This window comes from Lytechinus variegatus, chromosome 1 (assembly GCF_018143015.1).
Source record: "Lytechinus variegatus isolate NC3 chromosome 1, Lvar_3.0, whole genome shotgun sequence".
NCBI classification, from domain to species: domain Eukaryota; kingdom Metazoa; phylum Echinodermata; class Echinoidea; order Temnopleuroida; family Toxopneustidae; genus Lytechinus; species Lytechinus variegatus.
Genome location: NC_054740.1, coordinates 8,007,961 through 8,033,095, shown reverse-complemented (window position 1 = coordinate 8,033,095; position 25,135 = coordinate 8,007,961). Strand labels below are relative to the sequence as shown.

At 35.4% G+C, this 25,135-nt stretch overlaps 1 long non-coding RNA gene across 1 annotated transcript; it reads right to left on the bottom strand.

Moving 5' to 3' along the window:
• Positions 1-557: 557 nt before the first annotated feature.
• On the bottom strand, positions 558-8,790 carry LOC121405966. The gene is made up of 3 exons (XR_005968737.1): positions 8,641-8,790; positions 2,471-2,615; positions 558-784 (listed from the first exon to the last, which is right to left on the bottom strand). It is a non-coding gene; the product is annotated as an uncharacterized LOC121405966 (long non-coding RNA).
• Between the last annotated feature and the right edge of the window lie 16,345 nt (positions 8,791-25,135).

The following is a 25,135-nucleotide window of genomic DNA, read 5'->3' as shown; positions in this document are numbered from 1 at the left end:
TTTTTGTATGATACATGCCAAAGAAAAAAAAAACAGTAAACGTTACTAGCCAATATATTATGCATGTGATGAAAAATGTATTATTTGTTTATATATTTAAAAAGGTTTAAAACGGATGAAAAGCTGAATTGCATACCCTTTACAATCATTTACCTAAAAATGCAATCAAAATTGAATAAAAAACAAAATTTACACAAATTCTACATCATAAGAAAATTCTACATCATAAATGTTATGAATGCAGAAAAACTATATTAATACGCTTAATTCTACTGCAATAATTTATTACTCCTCTCTATTTGTAAATGGAAATAAAGCATTTTTTATTCTCAAAGACGAAAAAATCAATACAAGTCCTGTAACTGCAATCTTAAGCTAGTTTTAATTTTTACAATCAGAATCTTATACTAGTAAAAATGGCTTAGCCAACCATTAAAAACATCTACATAGAACAATGAATAAGCAATTAACAATCAAACGTAAAGGTTGAATTATTCTCTGCATTGTTTAGTCTCCACACTACAGGACTGAACTCGTTTTATTATCACATTATCGAAATTGAATTGAGATATCAATCGACGCATATTTTAATCATCATCTTACTTCCACATATAACGATCATCTCCGAGCAATTTACTGAGTTCCTTGTTTGGTTCTGCATAAAAATCTAGTAGCAGTTTTCTTGTTTCATTCATCATAAGGCCAACCTTCGCTTTCCGACGAACTCCTGAATTTGCAATCTCATGAGAACAAATCTCCCTTACTGTTTCGTCTGGTAGGCTATCTGTGAAGGACGGGGGGGGGGGGGGTGGAATATAAAGGCAGTGATAATAATGATAATTATAATAACAACAATAAACAACAATAATACTAACAATGATAATCATATTAATAATAACAATAATAATAATGACAACAACATAATAACAATAATTGCGATAATACTTACTATATCATTAGTCTCTGTAAGCAATCGATACTAATTCAGCTAAACTATCCTGGCCTTAGCAGAGCAGATGTTATACGCGTTTCAAGGGGGGGGGGGCTGGGTGCAGGGAGGGGGAGTTTCCCCCTCCCGCGCGAAGCGTGAAGCTTTTGGTGATTCATAAATTAAAATGAAAAAGGAGCCATCTCTCTTGTCTCTAGTACGCATATCAGTTCCAATTCAGTTGACGATTTTGAACCTTGTTTTCAAAGTGATTATGAACGCACAAAAAAGGAATACAATGGAAGAAATTAAAATACTAATAACTCCGAGCGATGCGCGGAAGCTAAAGCATTTTATCATTTTTTTCCATGGAAAGGGTCCCGAGAAAAAGGTATTCTCAAAGATATATTGAATACTTCTCTTGGAAAGATCAGAATTGATTACAAACAATTTAGAGACAGCGCATATCTTTAACTCGCAAAACAGAAGAAAAGAAATGTATTTGTCGGGAGGAAGATATTCCTTCCCGCGCAGAGCAATGATACTCTGAAATTTCAAAGGGCGGACGTTTCATCAAATGCAGGTATCTTGTACCCCATCGGCTCTATTTCAATTGATTTTCTACGATTATTGAACTTCAAGGAAAATAATGCGCAAAAAGTTGAAACTTCTGTGATTTATTGAAATTGTATAAAAAAAGGATACCTAATTTCTTTGACTTATCCTGAAGCACTTCATTTTGAATCAAAGAAACGTAAGTGTCATTCAAAATTTAAAACTGAGGTTGCAAAACAGGACAGGAAATGAATGTGCAGGGAAATGACATGAAATTTAATAGAATTTGATAAAAAAATATTGTATACTTTTTTATTCAAACGACACGAATTTTATACCTTCCTCTTTTTTTAAATTAGGCACCTGTTTGCCCCAAAATTATGGTTGTTTAGTAATGAGCTGAAAAGCAGAAGTTGACTTTATGGAGGTGACGGCAGAAACTGATAAGATTTTACCCGCCCGGAGCCGACCCGACCAGAATTTGCGTGATCAATAAAAAAAAGGATAACTTCATATACTTCGGCCTAACCTTACTTTAAATCCATGCCCTATATACATATGAACTTTAACTGGCAAGAAACACATATAGCTGAGGTGGAAAGTAGGGTTAGAGAAAGGGTGGGGGAAACAATGGAGAAATTCAATATTGTCATTTAACCGCGCGCAGCGCGGAAGCTAAATTCATATAAAAATACAGAGCGAGAATGAAGGAGTTTCTCTTTTGAGAAAAAAAAGAATAAAAAAGGAAAAAAACACAAAGCTACCTTTCTTCCCTTTTCTCCCTTCCCTTTTCCTTTTCTCCTCTCTTTTTCCCTTCTTTTTTTTTTCTTTTTTGGGGACGTTTTTTTTTTTTTTTTTTTTTTTTTTTTTTGGGGGGGGGGCGACCGCCCCCACCGCCCCCCCTGGCTACGCGCCTGAGGTCCCCGACGTAAATTATCATATCTGATTGATACACGTCTGACAAAACTCAAATACACACACACTTACCAAGCTCTAAAAACTTTAATATTTCAGAATAGACCTTTGTGCAATTTTCTTTCCAACTATCAAGTCGATGAATGTGCAGTTGTTCGCGTGGAAATACCTTCAACCAGTCTCGAATGAAAACATGATATAGTCCGATATGGAGTGGCTGTGGAATGAAAAATAATAATCAATGTTTACGACGATATTCCAATTCGGTTTGGATGTTATTTTATGGTAATTTATTAGCGTTATTCAATGGTTAATCCGTTAGTGCAATTTCATGCCACAAGACAAAAATGTGTACCGAATTTTATGAGAATTTGGAGAGAATTGATGAAGTAGTTGGAACAGCAAGATTTTTACTTTTAATTTTCATCATGTGATACCATGGCAAAACGATTTCACGGAGTATGGATTATTTGAAAAACATTTGAAAACATTCAAATTATAAAAACTACAGCGCGCACTGATTACCAAGTTTACTGCGCCTGTGCGTGTTTGGTGTAACGCGCTTTGCGCGACATACATGACATAAGCATTGTTCAATGGTATTGGAAAGTTTTATCAGTTGCCTGAAGATCGCACCTCACGTAAGGTTGCGTGAAACCCCTTGTGACTTTGTGTTTATTATCCAAAGCTCTTCCCGTGAAGGACATCGAGCACTCTATTGAAGGATAGAATTCCCGAAGTGTGTGTATATATATATATATATATATACAGTGCCTATCAAAAAAAAGTTTACACATATAAAAAAAATCCTGTAAGATGATACATTTGTGAAGATTTTAACACTGGTACCGATAGCAAATGACGATATAACTGTCGAAAAAATATTTCCGCTGGAGTGAGCACCACTTACTTTTGAAAAGTTAGAGAAAAATGATTTGCGCAGAACTTTGAAATAGTTATGGGAATAAAAGTGGACCTTAATCATGAAGAACAAGTAGATTTTAGCTAGTAAAATTTGTTTGAAGATATCTTTTACTTTTTTTACTTGTTTCCTTGCCCAAAACACTTCGAAGAGTGCATTGCGCCCCACCCCACTCACACACCGAGGCCATCGTGGCAATATTTGCTTTAGACTGAACTGTGATTTACATGAACTGGTGTGGAAAAACGAGTATTAAATGACAAATGAAATGTAAACCCACTTTAAATGATAAAAACTTAGTGACAAAATGCTGGAGATGTCTGATATAAACTTTTGTTCTGATTTAGTGATGTCCTCAGATCCAGCTGGCACAAAAAGGTAAAGGTTGTGCTTACTAAGTGTTGAAATTTCAATCTGGGTGGCAAATTGTTACAAAATGCTTGGATGTATCTGTTGTATTTCATTTGAATACAAGTGCAAGGGGAATGTATGATAAAATGCTTCGCAGGGTAAGTGTGATTTCGCCCTTTCCCCGTGACACAGCGTGAAAACGATCAGCATTTCTGCAAGCTTTACAAAAATGGACAGTGCTCACTCAAGTGTAACATTCTATCAAACTTTTACTTCCATTGGATAGATGAGACACAAACCCAAGAATTTGTGTGAAAAACTACCCACGTGTTGTATATATTTTTTTTCAATTCCCAGGCTTTTTCAAATATAGCGTACTACACAAATTCTACTCCGTTGAAATTAACAAAATATTGATACAGGCTAGCTTCAATAATCTTTATTAAAGGTCAAGTCCACCTCAGAAAAATGTTGATTTGAATCAAAAGAGTAAAATCAGACGAGCACAATGCTGAAAATTTCATCAAAATCGGATGTAAAATAAGAAAGTTATGACATTTCAAAGTTTCGCTTATTTTTAACAAAATAGTTATATGAACGAGCCATTTACATCCAAATGGGAGAGTCTCTGATGTCACTCACTCACTATTTCTTTTGTTTTTTTATTGTTTGATTATACAATATTTCAATTTTTACGAATTTGACGATTGCCTGAAGCACAAAATGTTAAAATAATGGAATTCCACGTGTTCAGAAAGGAATGAACTTCATTTCACATGACAATGACGAGAAAATAAAAATATTTCATATTTCATATAATAAAATACAAAAGAAATAATAGTGAGTGAGTGATGTCATCAGTTTTTGCATGCCTATACCGAGATATGCATATAACTGTTTTGTGAAATGAAGCGAAACTTTAAATGTCATAACTTTCTTATTTTACATCCGATTTTGATGAAATTTTTCAGTGTTATGCTTGTTGAATTCTCCTCTCTTTATTCAAATCAAGTTTTTGTTGGGGTGGACTTGTCCTTTAAGCACGTGTCAATAATTAAGAGATTGGTTTAATTCATAGAAATGTATACTAATTACTAGTATATATCTCTGTGGTTTAATCAGAAAGAGGCTGCAGCCCCTCGATCGAGTGAATTTATTTATTCCGGAAGTCACATAATGGCAAAAGGATCAGATGGGGGAAGATGAGAGAACATCTCGGGGGAGGGGGATATAGTACATATGAATTTGTGACCCCCGATTTCTTTCATCTAATTTGAAGCTTTTAATCAGCCCGGGCCCCGGGTCAGCTGCGCGCACACAGAACCGACTATAAGCGTATGTCAGCGAGACTTCGCGCGTGTCCATACTTCGTGGACGGTCATTATCTCAAAAACTAGCCAATATCCTTAAAATCTGACATCAACGTGAAAAGCGACCTAAAATTACCCATTACTGAAAGTTTCTTTAGGATGAGTTCAGTATTCATGAAAATATTGGCAAAAGATCGGCAAATTTGTCACCGCTAGCGCCTGTTTGGAAGAAATCAACAAGCCTCACGATATCACCATTTTGCAAGCAGAAATCACCAAAAATGTGAATTAAATGTGTTACTAACCGATTCCATAGCATTTTGTCATCAATCTGATGTAAATATTTCACTTTTTCAAGTTGAGCTTGAGTTTTTGTTAAAATCTCCACAAAAGCTTTGGTGCGCGAAGTTAGGTCACAATTTTTCTGAACGTTTTTCCAGCACAGCCCACATTCGCCGATCGGATTAGAATTTTGAGATCGCGATACCGGCGAAACCCCTTGACCTATTTTCCGTCCATGATATTATAGTTTACGATCTTGCCGTCAATGTGGTAACTATTTCTTGAATTGGTTTTGTATAAATTATGAATATTTTGTGAACAAAATTAAGCCTGATGAATATTTTTGAAAAGTGCGCGAAGTTTGGACACCCCATCATAATTTATTGTCGCTCATCTGTGCGGTTGAATCTGATTGGATCGGATTGGATCACGCTAGGTTTGCGACCGTTCTATTTAGAGCAAGGGTGACACGGAGGTGGGCATGGTGGGAGGGACACGTACGGTGATTTATTGAGACTGTTTATTTTCAGCATGCATTGTTTCTTGTCATTTTCTTTTCAAGGAATGTGAGATGCAATTCATTAGCTGTCTCATCGCTCTCTGCCTACGTGATTTTACTGAAGATTAGTACAAATGTCGACTCTCTTCTTCATTTTTTTCTCATTCAATCTCATCGATACCAGGGGGGCATTTCATGAAAGGACTTGTCAGACGTTTTATCCGACAAGGCCCATTTTATCCGACAGTCACCATAGTAAAAGTACCTCTCAGCCCAGGGTGACCAGATTTCACAAAATGAAATACGGGACAATCGACAAATTACGCTGCATGAGCGGATCGACCGAGCTAGGTGTTAATAAAAGATCAACAAATAAAGGCTACACACTATTAGACTTGTGAAAAAATTATTAAGAATTAGGAGGGAGAACGAATAGAAAGAATGAAGGAGAAAATGAAAAGACGACAGACAAGAGATGAATTCAGAAGAAAAAAAGACAAACATGAAGGGGAAAATTAACGGGGGAAAAACAAAAAAATGTTAGAAAGTAAAAGAGAGAAAAAAGGTTTCCTTCATTCGTTGAAATGTATAAGGAAAGAAAAAAAGAAAGGAAGGGAAGATGAATAAATATGTGAAAGAAAAAAAAGGAGAAAATAGAAAAAGAAAGTAGACAAAATGTTTCCTTCAAAGAAAGAAGAAAAACAGGAAGGAAGGAAGGAGGGAGGTAAAGAATGAATAAGGGAAAAGGGTTAAGGAAAAAAGAAGGAAAGAATAAAAAGATGAAAGAGAGGGAGGAAAGAATGAAGGGAGAACGGAAAAAAAGAAAATAATAGATGGAGAGAAAGAACGAACGAAAAATGGAGAGGAAGGAAGAAATAAGCAAAGAAAAGTGTAAGGAAAGAAAAATGAAGGAAATAAAAAGGGAAATTAAAAAAAAGTAGGAAAGAAAGAAAAATGAACAGAGAGAGAAAGGATCAGGAAAGAAAAATCAGAAATACAGGATAGAAGGATGAAGAAAGAAGGATAGAAAAGAAAGAAAGAAGAAAAAAAGAATAAAATTGAATAGTGAAACATTGTCAATCTTAAAAATTATATGAAACATCGTGGCATCATACACAGGCATCTCTCCCATCCCATTATAAGTTCGCACCGATCACAAAACTCAAAAGGCGAGCTGAAACAACTAGATGTAGTTGTGAAAACTCAATAACTTGCTCAACCGATTACATCACCAAATCAGTAATCTGAGGATCCATAATGTAATTATAAAAATTTACCGCCTATTTTGTGATCATCGCTTTTTAGGGTTGCCACGCAGTCAAGCTTAGCTTATAGTGGCAACCCCTGCAACCTTCTAATAATCGATGTTTTAATAGAAAATGCAATTTTTTTATGTTTTGCTTGTCAGTTATATGTAACTTATTATTGTATTTTCTTTGTTATGTTCATGAAAAAGTGTTGCAGAAACCAAAAAATGAAATGAATTATTTTGATTTTAGTGGAAAAACTGTTCATCATGTGAGGGACCGTTTGCACCATTGGGAATCTGCTCGGATCCTACATGCCCTAGCTAGTAGCCTACATACCACGCTGATAGGCAGGAGGCCAGAGGGCTGGCAAGAAAATCACCGCAGAACTTAGCAAGAGTCTACATGTATCAATTTTTTTTATTGGTGCTTCATCATCAGCTGGTTTCTTGATGAAAATTCGTCACTTTCAAATGTTTTAATTATATTTTGTTCAAAATTTTGAAATACGGGACAAATAGGCGTCCCGGGAAGGGTTTGTCGGGACGCCGGGACAAAGGAGAAAAATACGGGACAATCCCGGGAAAAAGGGGACGTCTGGTCACCCTGTCTCAGCCAATCAAAATCAGAGAAAGATGTCATATCTGACAACTTGTCAGATGAAAATGTCGATGAAACACTCCCCCGGTGTCGGGTTTCTCTTCCCCTCCCTCGTGGAGAAATGAAATGCGCAAATGCATGTCAAAGTTCCCCAAATCAGACGGAGGCTCCAATTTGTTTAATCTTTTGACGTGTTTTTTTCTTTCATCCAATGAGAATCATTTATATATCAAAATGTTCAGAATGAACTGAATGACTTGAATCCTTTTCCGGTGGTAAAAATAGCTCACTCCCGGCAAGAAACCGCCAGATCTAGCCGGAAGCGCTCAGTCAAAAAGTTCAATACCACAGAAATTTTGACCAAATTGATGGAAAGTGAACAATAAATGACGGTGCGATGGCACAACAAAAAAAATCGTGATTTTACATCACCATAACGAAGAAGAGTTAAATTTTCTAATGCCTTCTCCGGTGGTGAACTAGGCCGATCGGATCAAAATATATTATGGTTGAAAAAAGGGGGAAATTGCACATTTTTGCGGCCTTTCACGGCGGCGCGCGGTGTGTTTGAATAGGTTGACGCTTAAGTCTTTGGGTAAAATCCATATGAATGGATGATACATGTGTGCCACGGTTGAGACCCCCATTTTCAGCCTAAATTTCCGTTCCAGAGCAGCACCAATTTAGAAAGCCATCATGAAAAATTACAATTTTTCCCGTTCCGGAGACCCTCAAATTTGTGATTTCTCTCTCCAGAGAGCGCCCGTTGTGATCTACTCAGCCGGTCGGAGCGGCGAGCTCGTTTCAAAGACCCACTTTATGACCAAGATTTATAGTTCCAGAACCCCCTATTTTCGAATTTGCGCGGCACATAGGAATCATGTATAATTCGAGTACTCCCCCGGGGAACATCCCTCGGTGACTTTATTTCGTCTCCTTTAAGCCAAATCGACGTAAAGTTAGAGTTGACTTGGCATCTAATTAATCATACTCTTTACCTACAGAATTAAATTAATCAAATAATACCTCACCACAAATTCACGATCATTTCTCGCGTAAGAACATGCCCGTGCACTCAGCTTTGTCCGACAGGTTTTATATATTTCAATTTCCGCAAGTACGCCTTCATGAAATTGTTGGGGAGATCCTTTTTTATTATGGAAGTGACAATAATGAGAATACAATCTGTAGGCAAAAAAAGAGATAATAGTGGTGGTGGAAGCAGTAGAGTAACAACTGGACGAGGAAGGGCGAGGGGGATGCTGCCTTAAGTTTTCCGGTGGGGGGAAATGGGGCCAGATGAAAGAAAGAAAGAAAGGGAAATCGAGAGAAAAAGGCAAACAAGGGGGAAGAGGGGAGAAGAAAAGGGAAAGGAATAAGAAAGAAAGAAAAGAAGGAGAAGAAAGGGAGAAGTGAAGAAAAGAGGGAGAGGGGCAAAAAGAACGGTGAGAGAAACATCCCTGGGGCCTGTTGCATAAAACTTTTTACCTGAGGAAACTGGTAAAATTAAACTGAAAACTAAGGTTAGTGTGATTTCTGCCATTGACACTGGGCGAAAACTCCGGTAAAAACAACCCGAGTTTTCTCAGGTAAAAAGTTTCATGCAACGGGCCCCTGATCGTCCCGGAATACTAGATATAGTCCAGGGTAGAGGAGGTATAACCTTTTTTTAATATATACAATATTTTTTGATGGTTTCTTGTTAATTCGAGGGTGCTGATTACGAATCTGGATGATGCCACTCGTGTAACCTTGAGCATTTCCACAAATTGGCAAAATCCAATATGGCCGTCAAAATATGCAAATTACCCATGAAAATCATAAAATTGTCCGCACATTGGCTGTGAAATGCATGAAAATTGTGTGGCAGGAATGAAATACTCTCTGAAAAAAATATTTTTTGACAATATATTTATTTTCCTGATATTCATAATGGCCGCCATATAGGCCAATATGAATAGGGAAAACTAATTTTCACAAGACGAGCAATAAACTGCAAAAAATCGCGATGTATGAACGAAGTAATATTTTCAAATCATCATTACTAACGAGATATATCATTTATTTTGTCATTACATGGGAACATTGCTGTATTTTGATATCTAAAATAGCCGCCACTGGCTCAAACAGTATTGCGTACAATGGCAATGGGGCCAAAAAATTCATACGAGTGATCACTAAAATGCTTATTATGAAGATTAAACGAGTGGAATAGTGATTACAGCATAATTGCTAAAGGCATGGTCACACCGCCCCACAGTGGGCCAGAATGAACCCAAAGTGCGCCAAAACCCTTTATTCACATATTTGTACGATTGTATTTGGTATATAGGGGTAATTTAACCCGTAGAATTCAATAAAAGTATTTTCAAATATTGATGACGTCGTCAAAATACTGTTTTCTGATTGGCTGTTAACATTTGAGAAGAAATTACATGTTTCTAATTCTACAATAAGTTTCAAATTTTCAGAAACTTGTTATAGAGAAATTTCAGCAATAAGGAAGCATATTAGCAAACAGCAAATACACAAACAGGCAAACAAACAAACAAACAATTCAATTTGTGACTTGAGTATCGCTTAAAGAGGGCGCCCTACCATGAATCCGGAATTGTAAAATTCAAAGTGAAATTGTAAAAAAAAATGCAAAGGGGTATTTTCATTCCCTGGGTACAATGATTAACCACACCTACATTAATTAAAATGGATTGATACCAGAAGTGGACAGTGAAATCTTTAAAATAATTATTCCAATGATAAATAATAGAGGCCGGGTCGTCTGCAGGTTAATCGGTACAAGGCCCTACAAGGCCTTCCTATTTCACCAAGAACGGCGTATACAAAGTTATTCCGAAACAGAGTCTCTCTCTGCTATCTTACCAACCATTATGTCTTTGGTGAGAGGATCTTTTAGCATACTTTGAACATCAGGGGGAAGAGGCTGTGCTTGTACTCTTAGAAATTTGCTACTAATCACAATGTCACTTGTTACCATTAGTCTGTGGAATACATATATATAAAGTAAATAAGAGTCATAAACCAAACAATCCTTGGAATGATAATGTGCACTTTCTTCTTGATTGATTTTAACAATAATTTGTAGCAAATTTAGAATGAGCCAAGAGATAAACGAATTCATACGTGTATGTGACCCCTTTTTTTTTTTGGGGGGGGGGATAAATACTAATAATGTATCTGTCCTTTACACATTTTCATATTTTGGCGGAAAACTGAGTGAGACCAATTAAATCCCTAGTCATGTGTGTTAGAGCGATATACAGTAGCCCCTACTTGGTTTATGAACAACAAAACAAATTAATAATCTTACCCGGGAATCTTACCTTAAGAATTTATCTTCTCAGAATGACAGCATATTAGATATGCAACACGGGATGGAACAGTTTGACATCAAAATGAAGTTGTTTTATATGTATTATTATAAGTGGAAGTGGAAAGGAAAGCTTGTCTTTACGTATATTTAACGAAAATATTTTAGGAAGATACCAGTCAAAAGAACCAGACACTTTCTCCCTACCGCTCCACGAACGCTCCAACAACGCTCGGGCGGTGTGGCCCTAACGAAATATAATGTTATTATCAATATGCCATGTATGTGATGAATGTTGTATTTTGATATTCAAAATGGTTGTCAAAAAGGCCCTAAAAGTATTATACGCAATGAGAAAGAGGAAAAAAGAAATCACAAGAGTGAGCACTAAAATGCATATATATCGTGATAATCTAATTGGATACTGTCTAAAACGTACTTTCTAACGAAATAATATGATTCAGTTTGTGTCAAATACTGTAGTTTGACTTTCAAAATGGCCGCCACAAAGCCATTAATTTTATTATGTACAATGCAAAGTGGGAAACCAATATTCGAGCACCATAAATGCACGTAATGGTGATCTATGAGTAAAATATTGTCTGAAAGCATAATTTCTATTAAGATATTATCATTTATTCTGCCAATTGGGTGATAAAATACTGTTACTTTAAAGTCAAAATGGCCGCTACAGGCCCTTATGGTATTATGCACAATGAGAATGGGAAAGAATCATTTCAACAGAACATGGAGAATATGGCTTTGCTTGCATGGGCAAATGGTGATGTATGAGTTAAATGTTGTCTGAAAACATGATTTATTACAGAATATATCACATCTTATGTAATTCAGGTGATAAATACAGTATAAAATAAGTGCCTATGGTGGCCATTTTCAATTTAAAAATGCAGCATTTATCACCTTAATTACACAACATTCTGAGACATCTACAATAATTCACCCTTACATCACAATTCACAATTATATGCAATATTTTGAGTCAATCAATGCCAAATTCTGTCAAAATTATATGTCTCATGTTACAATGTAGACAATAATTTTAGGGCCTGTGGCAGCCATTTTGGATTTCAAAGTACAGCATTTATCACCTCCATGGCCAATTTGTGATGTATTTAGTTAGAAATAATGTTTAAGACAATATTTTTACTCGTAAATCACAGTTATATGCATTTTATGATTCTCACTCTTGTGAAAATCATGATTTTCCCTGTTCACATGTTATATAATTCAGTTAGGGCTTGTAGAGATTATTTTGAATGTCAAATGTCAGTATTTATCACCTATACATGTATAGCAGAAGAAATGCGATATTTCAAAAAAAGAAAAGAAATGTTTCCAAATAACGTTTTACTCATACAACATCATTATATGGTTGTCATAGTCAAGCGAATCCAAATTCTTAGAAAATTATATGTCCCCATTCACATTGTAAATTACACCGTTAAGGCCTATAGGAGCCATTTTGAATTTCATAAAACAGTATTTATCTCATGCATGACAAAAGAAATGATATATCTTGCTAGAAAACATGTTGTCAGACAATATTTTACTCGTAGATCACAATTCCATGCATTTTATGTTTCTTACTCGTGTGAAAATTAGTTTCTCCATTCGCATTGTACACTATACATATAGGGGCTATGACGGCCATTTTGAATGTCAGCATTTATCACATAAATGGCATATTATACAGATATTGCCTACCTAGAGTTTGAATATTACATTTCCTCTCCCTGACGGAGTTATATTTTTCCCAAGGGATCATATTTTGCCCAAAGCGCGCAGCACTGAGGGAAAATATTATCCGGAGGGAAAAATATAGCTTCGGAGGGGAGTTGAAATGTTATTTATTAAAACGATAGACCAGGCAATATCTGTTATATCATATAGTATAAGTTGATTCGCCATCAGAAATTGCATTCATCATCTGGTTCAAACCCGAAATTCTTGCTACAGCTCTGATCCGTCTATATACGTCATAATAGATTTTTTTATTCATCAAGCGCGTTCTTCATGCAATCGACGCGTTAACATTAGCGCGTACATCAAATAAACTGCCTTGTTAAGCAACTTGTATGCAGCGAGTGAATCAAACGCCGCAATTGAAAATATACAACGCAGTATATTCCCTGAGGTGACGTCAAAACCTAGAATGCGATCCTCGCAGCTATGGTCACGTGATGGCGTATTGACCTACCACTGATTCGAATCTACATAACCTATGTAATATTATACAGATATTGCCTACCTATAGAGTTTGAATATAACATTTCCTCTCCCCGACGGAGTTATATTTTTCCCAAGGGATTACATTTTGCCCGAAGCGCGCAGCGCTGAGGGAAAATATTATCCCGAGGGGAAAATATAGCTTTGAAGGGGAGTTGAAATGTTATTCATTTAAACGATAGACCAGGTATATAAAGGTATATTTTGCGTCGTCTCTGCATGCAATGTAAATATGCGCATTGAGACCGAGGAAAATACAAATAATATACCTATCCCTTCCCGATATTTATGAATCTAGGGCAATACGGTTTTGTAAATGACCAGCTCAGATATCTGATACGGGTGATAATTATATAATATTGACTGGCCTTGAGGGAGATACCAAATATATTTCCCAAACTAGTCTCATATTGCCCCGAGTCGAAGACGAGGGCAATATGGGTCTAGTGAGGGAAATATATTTGGTATCCCCCGAAAGTAACGCCAGTCAATATTATTATTATTACCTGTTCAAGCCTCTAGTGTCAATTCTTGTCATGTCTGCAATGTATTTCCTTTTTATGATCTTCACAAATAGTGCTGAAAATGTTTCCACAAAGGCTGGTAAATATGCACCTACATGTACATTATGTCTATTTACAAGCTTGCAACAGCAAACTGTTAATGGCAATGGCAGGCTGAAAGAAGAGCTAGTCAATATTTTTATTATCATTAAATCAGATATCTAGAGCAAAAATCATGATAATGGGGATATTTCTTTGAAAAATAGAGTTCTATTGTTTCATGTTAATATCGGTCTAGGCTCTGCACCTTACCATTATGACGTACTTGCAAGCGCTCTGATCCAGCGTTGTCTTTATTATGACGTATATTGTTGGTGCGCGGATCCTTATAAAGCGTATTTCTTTATACGCATCCACAAATGCGCTGGGGATTGATGAGCTCGGAATACGGATATTATGGACCGCTAATTATTGTACGTAGGTGCAATAGGAAAATTACTCTTTTCGGGGAGGAGGGGTGTACGAATATTATGGTCACTCGTCATTCAGCTGATCGCTGACCGAGCCATTGTGACGTAGTTTATGTTGAGTTAATCAGTTAGACAGACAAAATACGCGTTTATATCATGTCTCCAAAATGCCTCAATCATGTAATACTTATATAATATTGGATGGCCTTGAGGTTAATACAAGGAAATATTGGACGAGCTTTGCATAAATATTGGACGAGTCGAAGACGAGTCCAATATTTTGCAAAGCGAGTCCTATATTTCCTTGTATTGACCGAAAAATGGGACATCCAGTATTATGATTATTGTTCATACAGAAAATTTTAGCAAATGATTTTTAACTTACCCTCCCGCCCTGAGACTCTGCTGTATGATGGGGGGACCTAAAGCTACGCACTTTGTTTTCAAACAATAAAAACTGTCCCAATTTTAATATTTCAACAATTTTAATATTTCACTAATTTGTGGCAAACATTCTAAAGATCATTAACCAAGTAGAAAATATCACAAAACTCACTAATACGAAAATCCCGTCGTGTTTTTCGAACACCTCTTGATTTCGCCGCCCGATGTAGAAGGGGTCCTAAAGCTACGCACTCGATTTATCATGCAAAAAAATAGTATTTCCTGTGCCTCAATTTCTAATATATATTCAAATTATTATAGGATAAAATGAAATTAAAGCAACTATAACTCCAAACTTCCTAACAGTTGTTGGTTTTCTCTGCATTTAGAGATTTGCTGCAGCCTCAGTAGAAAAAATTTAATAGGAATTGTTCATCACTCTGCAGTCACAGTTCAACACACAGAGTGCGCATTTGCCATTGAAAACTGCATGCGCGCGCGATGAGTGGTGTGTACACTTCGGGAATTCCCCTTCTAGTCGTCCAATATTTTCAATATTGTGTCACCTCGGAAAAAAATATTAGGCGAGTTCAACAAACTTTTTAAGTGGGTCGAGTGCACCAACAAAATAACACTTGTATTTGGGCTCTAAAATTGTCTGTATGGATAATAATTAGCAACGAACGTAGAGGGCAGCAACACACAAGCGTGTTGCTATTAGGAAGGTCCACTCGATACGCGCATACAAATGAAGTGCGCGAACAATTTGGTAGTCATGCCAACGAAACCATGATCCGATACAATACACTCACGGAGTGACAGCAAAATAGAAGTAAACAAATGAATTATGACAATAGTAGATTAAAACAATAAAAACAAAAAATATATAAAGAATTTAATAATAATGTATCACATTTCGAAAATAATATATCACTAAATTATTGTTACAATTTTTTGTACATTTTCAGTAAACTGGGATTAAATTCTGTCATGAATAAACCAGTCTGCTAATTTCACCCGGATTTAGACAAGCTCATTTTGTGACCACCGAAATCCTCTCAGAGCACTTTTTTAGTAGATTGTAGAGTTGATTTATTTTCATTTCCTCTTTATCATTATTTTTGCTTGAAAATTTTTTACATCAAATATCATATTTAAAAATATGAAACATTTATTCCTGTATTTTTCATAAAATATTACATAGTAGTGACAACGGTTTGATGACTTTGCATATCAATATGATAACAAGTATACGTGACGTTGATAGGTCTTTATTTAAATTTCGCTGCACCGTAATGCGCCTACACAATCCAGTACGCTATATACCGGCGCCATGGCTGGCACGACCGCGCCGGCGCCCCGGGCCGGTCGGTGCATAGGTAGGGTACGGTTGGCTGCATGCATATGCTAACACAATTTTTGTAAAATTATGGAATGAAAATAGTAGATGTGACATAGAGTTTCGCCCATTGATAGTTCTCAAGTCAAGACCCGTCGGAATATACATAGGTCGATACTGAACCAGATAATTTCTGTCTAATATCAGGTCTATAACGTTAGAGTTAGACTAGGACTTGGCTTTGCTAGTTCAGTAGTGGCCATATTCGATCCTGCCTGATGGACTGCAAAATGTTGGTTGGATTTGTGGATTTATCATAATTATTTCAGATTTTCAGACTACAATCTACATTGTAAGTTAAAATTGAAATTCTAACCTTGAATATTTATCGTTGCTCATCCGCCATAGTGCCACATCAATGACAGACCAAGTCTATATCTTTCAAGTCCATATCTAGCTAAAGTCGAGTCGCGTCGAGATTATCCTGCCAGTGCAGTGCGGCCAGCACATCATTCGCGCAGCGCAGTACGCGCACCGAGGTACAGTTGACCGGGGAAAGTTCGGCGCGGCCAGACCAGAACATCACGGTCTTTGCTCTGGCGTTAGCTTGTGTAGATTGGTAGGGGCAGCGAAATTAAGCAGAAGAGCGGTAACACAAATGTCATCAGTTTATGTATTTTTATTGCTCCGTAAACTACAAGAATCATGATTACATTTTGTCTTATAATTTTTAAAAAATACAAGTATACAAAAAAATATTATTTAACATATTTCTTTGGAGGCTTCATTGTCAATAAAAAATAATAAAATTGAACAAACGAAAAAAATCAACTCTACAATCTTCCAAAAAAGTGCTCTGGTAGAAGGTGGTCACAAAATCTGAGCGAAGTGGACCTTCCTAAAAGCAACACGCTTGTCAGAGTTATCAATAGACAGAGTGGCGAAACCGGAAGTGTGATCTGATTGGTCCGATATTTCATGGAGCCCCAATTAGTTCCCTCTGGCATATTTTCTGCGCTTGTGATCTTCTGCTGGGTGCATGCCCCCGGAAATATCAATAAACTACACGTTTTCTCACATTTAGTGATTAAAACCTCGACACTTTCAACTCATGGATATATTTTCTAGCCGCCAATGTGAGTATTTTAATATATAAAGTTGTTTTTTTGTACATACATCTGGTTTTATTTTGCATAAATCGGCTTCAAAAATAATGTCAAAAAAGTGTTTGGTAAGAGAGAAAAATTGCATTTTTTCAAGTTTTGTGTTATCATGTTTTGCACAAATTACCTCAACGTGTTGAAAATAGTGATTTACTATGACTGTCAAGGTTGAATGATCTTTTAACAAGTTGTTTCATGTTATTTTGGGGGAAATCCATTTAATTTCTACCAAAAACAGTTCATAAAATTTAGCATATGGGACTACCCTTCATAAGACCCTAGCCAAAGATAAGGAGCTGCGCCGCCGGAGCTTTCGGCGGCGGAAACATTAGCACACCCTATAGGCCGCAGGCGGTTAATTGCAGGGCTGGCGCCACCAATAATGGATGGAGGCACTTTTTAGCTTCATTCTAGCCTAGGCCTAGTTCTAAGTTACTAGTATTAATCTTAAATCTACTACTAGTCTTAATCTTAAATCTACTAATATATAGAGGAAAGTATCCCTATTATACTCTAGACTCCGTTTTTGTTATATTTTATAAAATTAAAGGAAATGTGTTGATTTTTTTTTATAGAAAACTTAAATAGATCTAACGTTAGGCCTAAGTAGTAAGGTTAATAATAAGACTTAAGCACTGCACAGTGCAGTTGTTAGATTAAAATTTGTAATCTAACAAATGAACTACAGTGCTCAAGTCTATACTCTGGACTAGGTCTAGGGTCTAATGTTGAATATCCATAGTAGATGTAGACCTAGTCTAAGTTAGGCCAAGATCGATTCTAACTAATCGATATTTAGAGGCTAAAATCCAATAAAAGAGCTTAGATCTACCTCTCAAGACAGCAGGTGAATCAATCTAGATTCTAGTTAATACAAACAGAAGGAATGATGACACAAAGTGCTTTTGTCTATGTCCTCAATAGCAGTAATGGTGCTAGATTGACAGTACTGTCATTTTATTCACTCTTAGTGTATGTCAGTGTAGTATTCAAAATATGTTAACATGTGCTTTGACCTTAATATGACTGTGACAACAATGTTTGCTTGGACTGATGATGGAAATGGCACAGGTCTAATGTGAAGCCACATTTTAGCACCTCATATCTTCATTATGGATTATCTGCTGGTAATTGTACTTGATCACTAATTTTGTTATCATAATTGCATGTGTTTTCAAAGATCATGCAATTAAGGTAATGACCTCAGTGACTACAAGTTTTAAGCATCAAATTTGGAAACAACTAGCTGAACAGAGTTTACTTATTTCAAAAGTGGTTTCTGGTAAGTCATAATCTAATAAACATCTCAGCTGATAATGTTTTGTATATAATTTATCAGGGAATGAAAGTTAACACAATCAGGAAATAATGCAAGATTTAAAATAAAAATATTTTCATTCCCCCTTATAATTGTACGATTTGGAAAGAATGAACAACTTATATTGATATAATTTTCATGTATGATTGTTTTTTTTTATTCTCATAAATGTATTGTTAGGGTATTTCCTCTTTTTTGTTTACAAATGCATCATGTCATTGGGACTATTGTATTACATTTTCAATAAAATTCCCTCATTATCCTTGTGTTAGGATGTACATTTATATTTCCATGTATACCCATCTTTTTCATCTTATATCAAAATGCATCTCCATATATGCTATTTTTATATAAAATTCTTATGAAACTTATCTCTTTCCTGTCCTCAATGAATTGATTATGTAATTTAACCTTCAAATGCAATGTACTTGATGGATGGATGGATTACGACATACTGCATTTTGATGCTGATCTCCGATAAAAGCAGAGGAAGAACAAGAAGAAGAAGTGTCTGTTATTCAAATTTGAAATTCATTTTTAAAAAATCTAGTTTAATTAAAATTGATTCAACAGCCTGTTTTTTTAATCCAATGCATGAGATATGGAAAACTAAAAAAAAATTGTTCACCGTTCTTCTTTGTACAAAGGTATGATTTTCCGATTGAGATTTATTTCATTCTTATTGTCATTCTCGATGTATATATAGGATATGCTCGCCCAATTTAAAAGTTTTTATGAGCTTTATTGGATGTGAAGGATTTACATAACGCAAGATTAAAAACAAAGTATTGTTTGAATCCATCTTATGCATAGAGAAATATATTTCTTACATGGAAATCACTTATGATATCTTATCATGGTTTTCTCTTTTGAAAAAGTATGAGGTATATCTGGGGCCCGTTGCATAAAACTTTTTACCTGAGAAAACTCAGGTTATTTTTACCAGAGTTTTTGCCCTGTGTTAAAGTCAATGGCAGAAATCAGACTAACCTTAGTTTTCAGTTTTTACCAGAGTTTTCTCAGGTAAAAAGTTTTATGCAATGGGGCCCAGGAGAGGATCCAGCCTTTGCCAAAAGGGGAAAGGGGTGGGCAGAATTTTTCACCAACATTTTCCCCAATTGACTGCTCAAAGTTTATTTTTGATTATTTCTTTGAAGGGTTAGACCTAACAGTCACTTCATTCTTACAAAACAACATGAATATATAAAGGTCCTATTTAAACTATTGCGAGCACGAAGCTCGATCTTAAATTTTCAAAAATTTCATATAGATTTTCCTGAAAAATGAACATTTTGGGGGTAATTTGTGATCCTGAACAAAATGTGTATGTAGCTATATAATTAAATTCAATTCTTTTATTTCATTTCCATTCAATTCATGAATAAATAGTCATTTTTTAATATTCGTTCTGGCCTGATCGAAAAGGGACCTGTTAAGAACTGTTTGCAGTTAGCCATGACAACGATACATAGTAAATCAATCAAATAATGCAAGCGAGAAGCGCGTGCTGAAAATTTTTGACATTCCGACCTAAAAAAGGAAATTCTAATTTTGAAGTCATGAACAAAATAATTAAACAATGCGAGCGGGAAAAAAAATGAGACTTACATGTAGACCTAAAAACGGGACCCTCTATTCATGTTTTTTAAACCATGAAGATGGGTAATTAGGTGTTTTCCTACATTTAAAATTTTGATATTCTGATCTGAAAAATGTTTATTGAAGCTCTATTACAAGCACTGAAAATTTTAAAGTGGATGTAACAGATGAATCATCTGTTACATGCATTCCATATCCACTTTACAATTTTCATTTGCGAAAGTGAAGCGAGAGCTGATATTTCTTGAATTATTTTAACCTAGGACTGGGACATTCTAAGGACATTTTGTCATATGAAAATGATCATCTTTCTATTCCTCTTCCTAAACGCCAAATGAAATGTGTCAATATTCCATTATAAAAAAAATTATTGAAATATCAAGAATTCTCGAAAAATTTTATCGTTTTATTTATTAATTAATAAGCCCAATGAGAGTGTGAAATTTGTTGATGTCAAGGCTTGAAAACTTGACATTTAAAGCACTTTTGTAATTATGAATACACTGTTAGAAAATTTATCCTTAAACTAAAAGAAGTTCCTGCAGCAGAGTCTCGAGAACACCTGTAATCTTACCAGATTGCGTAATCTTACAGGAAAATGGTATTTGGTGTGTGTAATCTTACAAATTTCCTTAAATAAAACACTCTTTTCCCCCTTTTCTAACAGACCTGTTCTGTTAAAATGCAGAAAAATTCCTGTTTCATGAATTTAAAGAATGATTCTGGTATTGCTTTCTGCAAAATCTTCTTTTATTTTTCTTTAAAATCAGGTTTTTTTTAACAGTGTAGGATGCATGAGTTGATATTTTATTAACAATTCTTCAAGGGTTGTAATAAAAAAAACAATTTTTATAAAAAAAATTGTTTCAAAACGTTTTAAATCGTTTGTAATTTTTTTTCTACCAATTTTATGTAAATCAATTACACTATACAGTATGATTTAAGCTCTTATTGTTTTAAATACATTTTTGGAGTAAGTGTCAACGAGATGACTTCAATTTTCATTGATTTCCCAGAAATCAATTTTTAAATCAAAGAAAATAATGAAAGCTCGATGTCCGAGCTAAAATTATTTTGTATTAATATATTAATTTCAAAAACTTGATATTATAAGCTCCGTATCAGCATATTGAACTATATATGTATCACAGACATCAAACATGCTATATATTGTGATATGAAAGATACTTTTTGGGGTATTTTCCAACTTTTCCCCTCACGTTATTTTATTATTTTATTCACTCTCCTCCCCCCCCTCCCTCCTTCCTCTCCTTTCCCTTTTTTTTCTTCTCCCCTCTTTTTTTTTGCTCCGCCAATGAGATCCGCCTATATATGGGTTAAGCAGCCTGGTTGTTTTCTCCCTCATTTTCAATATTTGTCCTTGATCTTGCTATATAGCTATAGGCTCTCAATCTCAAACTTGCATTACGAGCGTCCTTAGAAAAGTGTAGACTCTGTTTTTCTTCTTTTTTTATTACACTGCACAAGAGAAAGGAAGGTATGAGAAAGGAAGGTATACATCGGAGAATGAAAGAGAGAGAGAGAGGGAGAGACCCAGAGATGAGAGAGGCAAAGAGAGTGATAAAGGGAGGGGTAGTACTGATAAACATGTACATTTACAAATAAAATATTATTGACAATTTCCACCATTTCCCGGGAGAATTGTCAGATTAAACCAATGAGAGGAATTGGAGGTAAATATTTTTTTAATGTCAAAATTATTGTCAATTCGCAAATTTAAAATCAAGTGAAATTGTTTTTAATAAGAAGATCGAAAAGTTCCGAAAATCAGAGGAAAATAGTCAACATTTAAATAGATGATCATTTCTGAATAAGCCTACAACATTTCACTTAGAATAATGACATTGCGGCCGCTGATGAAAGTTAAGATGGAAACAACTATAAATCCTAATGATAATGATGATCAGGCGCAACGGGTTGAAAGCCGATCACCCTCTAATTTGTTTTTTAATAGTTCAAACAAAGAAGAAAAATCGAAAGGAAATTGTACGATTGTATGGGTATTTGCACTCTCATTATACCCCCTATTTTTCGTTTGATAAAAAGTTTATATAACGCTTAGGAGGGGGGGGGGGGGTGGCACAAAAACCGCCACAACTTTTTTAGTTGAAAAAGAAGAAAAAGAAAGTATGATGTTCGCCGCCCTGATAATAATAGTAATTATAACGATGGCAATGATGATCATAATAAAAATAATGATTTCAATGATAATTATTAATAGTGACAATGATGATGGTCACAATAATGATAAAACTAAAGAAAACAACTATAAATTAAGAAATAATTCATCTCTTTTCGTTATACAAAACAGAAAGGAAAATGGTTAATTTTTAAATGACATAAAAAAGGACAAGTTTGCCGGCCGGTCCAATTATATACAAACATCTTGATTAAATTCTAATATTCATACTGTTGAAATTATTCGAGTTTATTTTAAGACATGAAATTCGATATGAGTACAATGCTCCTATTTCTAATTGATTGACAGTCAGTGAAAACATTGTAGCTAGGAGTTGCCACCTGTATGAGCCCGATCCCTAAATCAGCGCAAATAATTATATAGCCCACATTTGTCAGGGGACTATATTATATTCTAACTTAAAATAAAAAAAACATATATCGGCAAAATATGCTTTTCCTATATATTTTGTGTGATCACTTATATGTTTATCATCCCCGTACGATACCGGCGTTGTGATTACAAATTTCAGTGTAGTGTTTCAGAAGTAGAAAACTGCCCTGCCCCCCTTAAGTTTTCCACTCCATTATGTCTTTGGCATCACCTTGTTAATGTTTTGTATTCCCATATTGTTGCTTATTTTTTGTTGTCCATTTTTTATTTATAAACTGAGTGAATCAAACTTGTATAATTCTTTAAATTAATTTTCAATAAAAAAAACGGAATTGAGCTTCAATAAATATTGCCAGACAATTAAATCAAAATGTTAAAAGGGATCCATCAAGCTCTAAATCAAAGAGGAGAAATTACTTTTAGACTCGATTATTATTTCTTCCGGACCTATGCTAGTTTGCCGAAAATCAATCAAAGGAATAATAAAAACGGGAATAAAAATAGTGATTGCCAAATAATTGCATGTGCGCAGGGGGAACTAATCAGCCCCCCATGGCTGACCTTTGACCGCGCGTATCATGTTTTCAGTGCGCGTGTCGCCACTCTGTCTATTGATAACTCTGACGCTTGTGTGATGCTGCCCTCTACGTTCGTTGATAATTAGTAATAACAATTCCGAGCTCATCAATCCCAGCGCATTTGTGGATGCGTATAAAGAGATACGCTTCATAAGGATCCGCGCACCAACAATATACGTCATAATAAAGACAACGCTGGATCAGAGCGCTTGTAAGTACGTCATAATGGTAAAGTGCAGAATTGACACTAGAGGCTTGACCAAGGTAAGTCCAACAATTTAGTTATATAATCTATCAATATGTTAATTTAATGTACCAGAAAGGGGTAATAATAATAATAATATTGACTGGCGTTACTTTCGGGAGATACCAAAAATATTTCCCTCACTAGACCCATATTGCCCTCGTCTCGGGCCAATATGAGACTAGTTTGGGAAATATATTTGGTATCTCCCTCAAGGCCAGTCAATATTATATAATTATATTTTAGTCAGTATTCCACTCGTTTTATATTTTAATGATATGCATTTTATTGCTCAATCTTGTCATTGGCCGCGGCCATTGCCATTGTACATAATACTCTGTGCCAGTCGCGGCTATTTTAGACATCAAAATACAGCAATGTTCATATTATTATGACAAAATAAATGATATATCTCGTTGATAATGATGATTTGCATGTAATTACGTCGTTCATACATCGCGATTTTTTTGCAGTTTAGTGCTCATTTTTGTGAATATTAGTTTTTTTCAATTCATATTGTATATACTACTGTATACAATGTCTTATGACGGCCATATGAATATCAGAAAAATAAATGTTTTGTCAAAAATTATTTTTAAAGATTGTATTTCATTCCTGCCATACAGTTTCATGCATTTCATAGCCAATGTGCGGACAAATTTAGGATTTTCATGGGTAATTTGCATATTTTGGCGACCATATTGGATTTTGCCAATTTGCGGAAAATTACACGAGTGGCATCACCAAGATTCGTAATCAGCACCCTCGAATTGACAAGAAACCATCGAAAGATATGTATATATAACAAGTTTTGGTCAATTTTCTATGGGGCCTATCCTGGACTAATGAGGGGAGCAAAGGGGGGGGGGGGGTAAACTGTATACTTGCATTTTTAGCGTTGTAATTCACATGCAATTCAGTTTGTTTACTGCAATAAGTGGAGAATTTTAATTTATCTATCTATCTATCTACATGTATCTATCGGTTACACTTCGTAATTCCGAAGGTTCTTTATTCCGAAGGTTCGTAATTCCGAAACACGTAAATTGCCTATACCTCGATGTTCATTAATCCGAAAACGAAAAAGGGTTCGTTAATCCGAACATTTGTGGCGTAATTCCGACGATTCGTTATTCCGAAGGTTCGATAATCCGAAAACGAAATAAGGTTCGTTGTTCCGAAGGTTCGTTAATCCGAAAACGATATAAGGTTCGTTGTTCCGAAGGTTCGTTAATCCGAAAACGAAAAAAGGTTCGTTGTTCCGAAGGTTCGTTGATCCGAAAACGAAATAAGGTTCGTTTTTCCGAAGGTTCGTTAATCCGAAAACGAAATAAGGTTCGTTTTTCCGAAGGTTCGATAATCCGAAAACGAAATAAGGTTTGTTAATCCGAAAACAAAATAAGGTTCGTTAATCCGAAAACAAAATAAGGTTCGTTAATCCGAAAAATGAAAACCGGGAAAGCAGAGGCAGAGGCAAGGGGAGGGGGCGGGGGACACTGTTGCCGTTCAATTATTATGAGGATGGGAAGGCAAGGGCGGCCGAACGAATTTTCGTTGGGGGTAAAGCCAAAAAATGAAACTCATACGTCAAAATGGGCACTTTGGTGATATTTTCACCTTAAGATTATCATCTGCTTGAAGTCATTGTGTGTTTGATAGTGATTAAGTAGAGAAAAACTTTTTTTGAAGTGACTTCTTATTATGACAAAATGTATATTTAGGCTTTATTTTTCGGGAGAGGGTATAATGAGCGAGCGGTT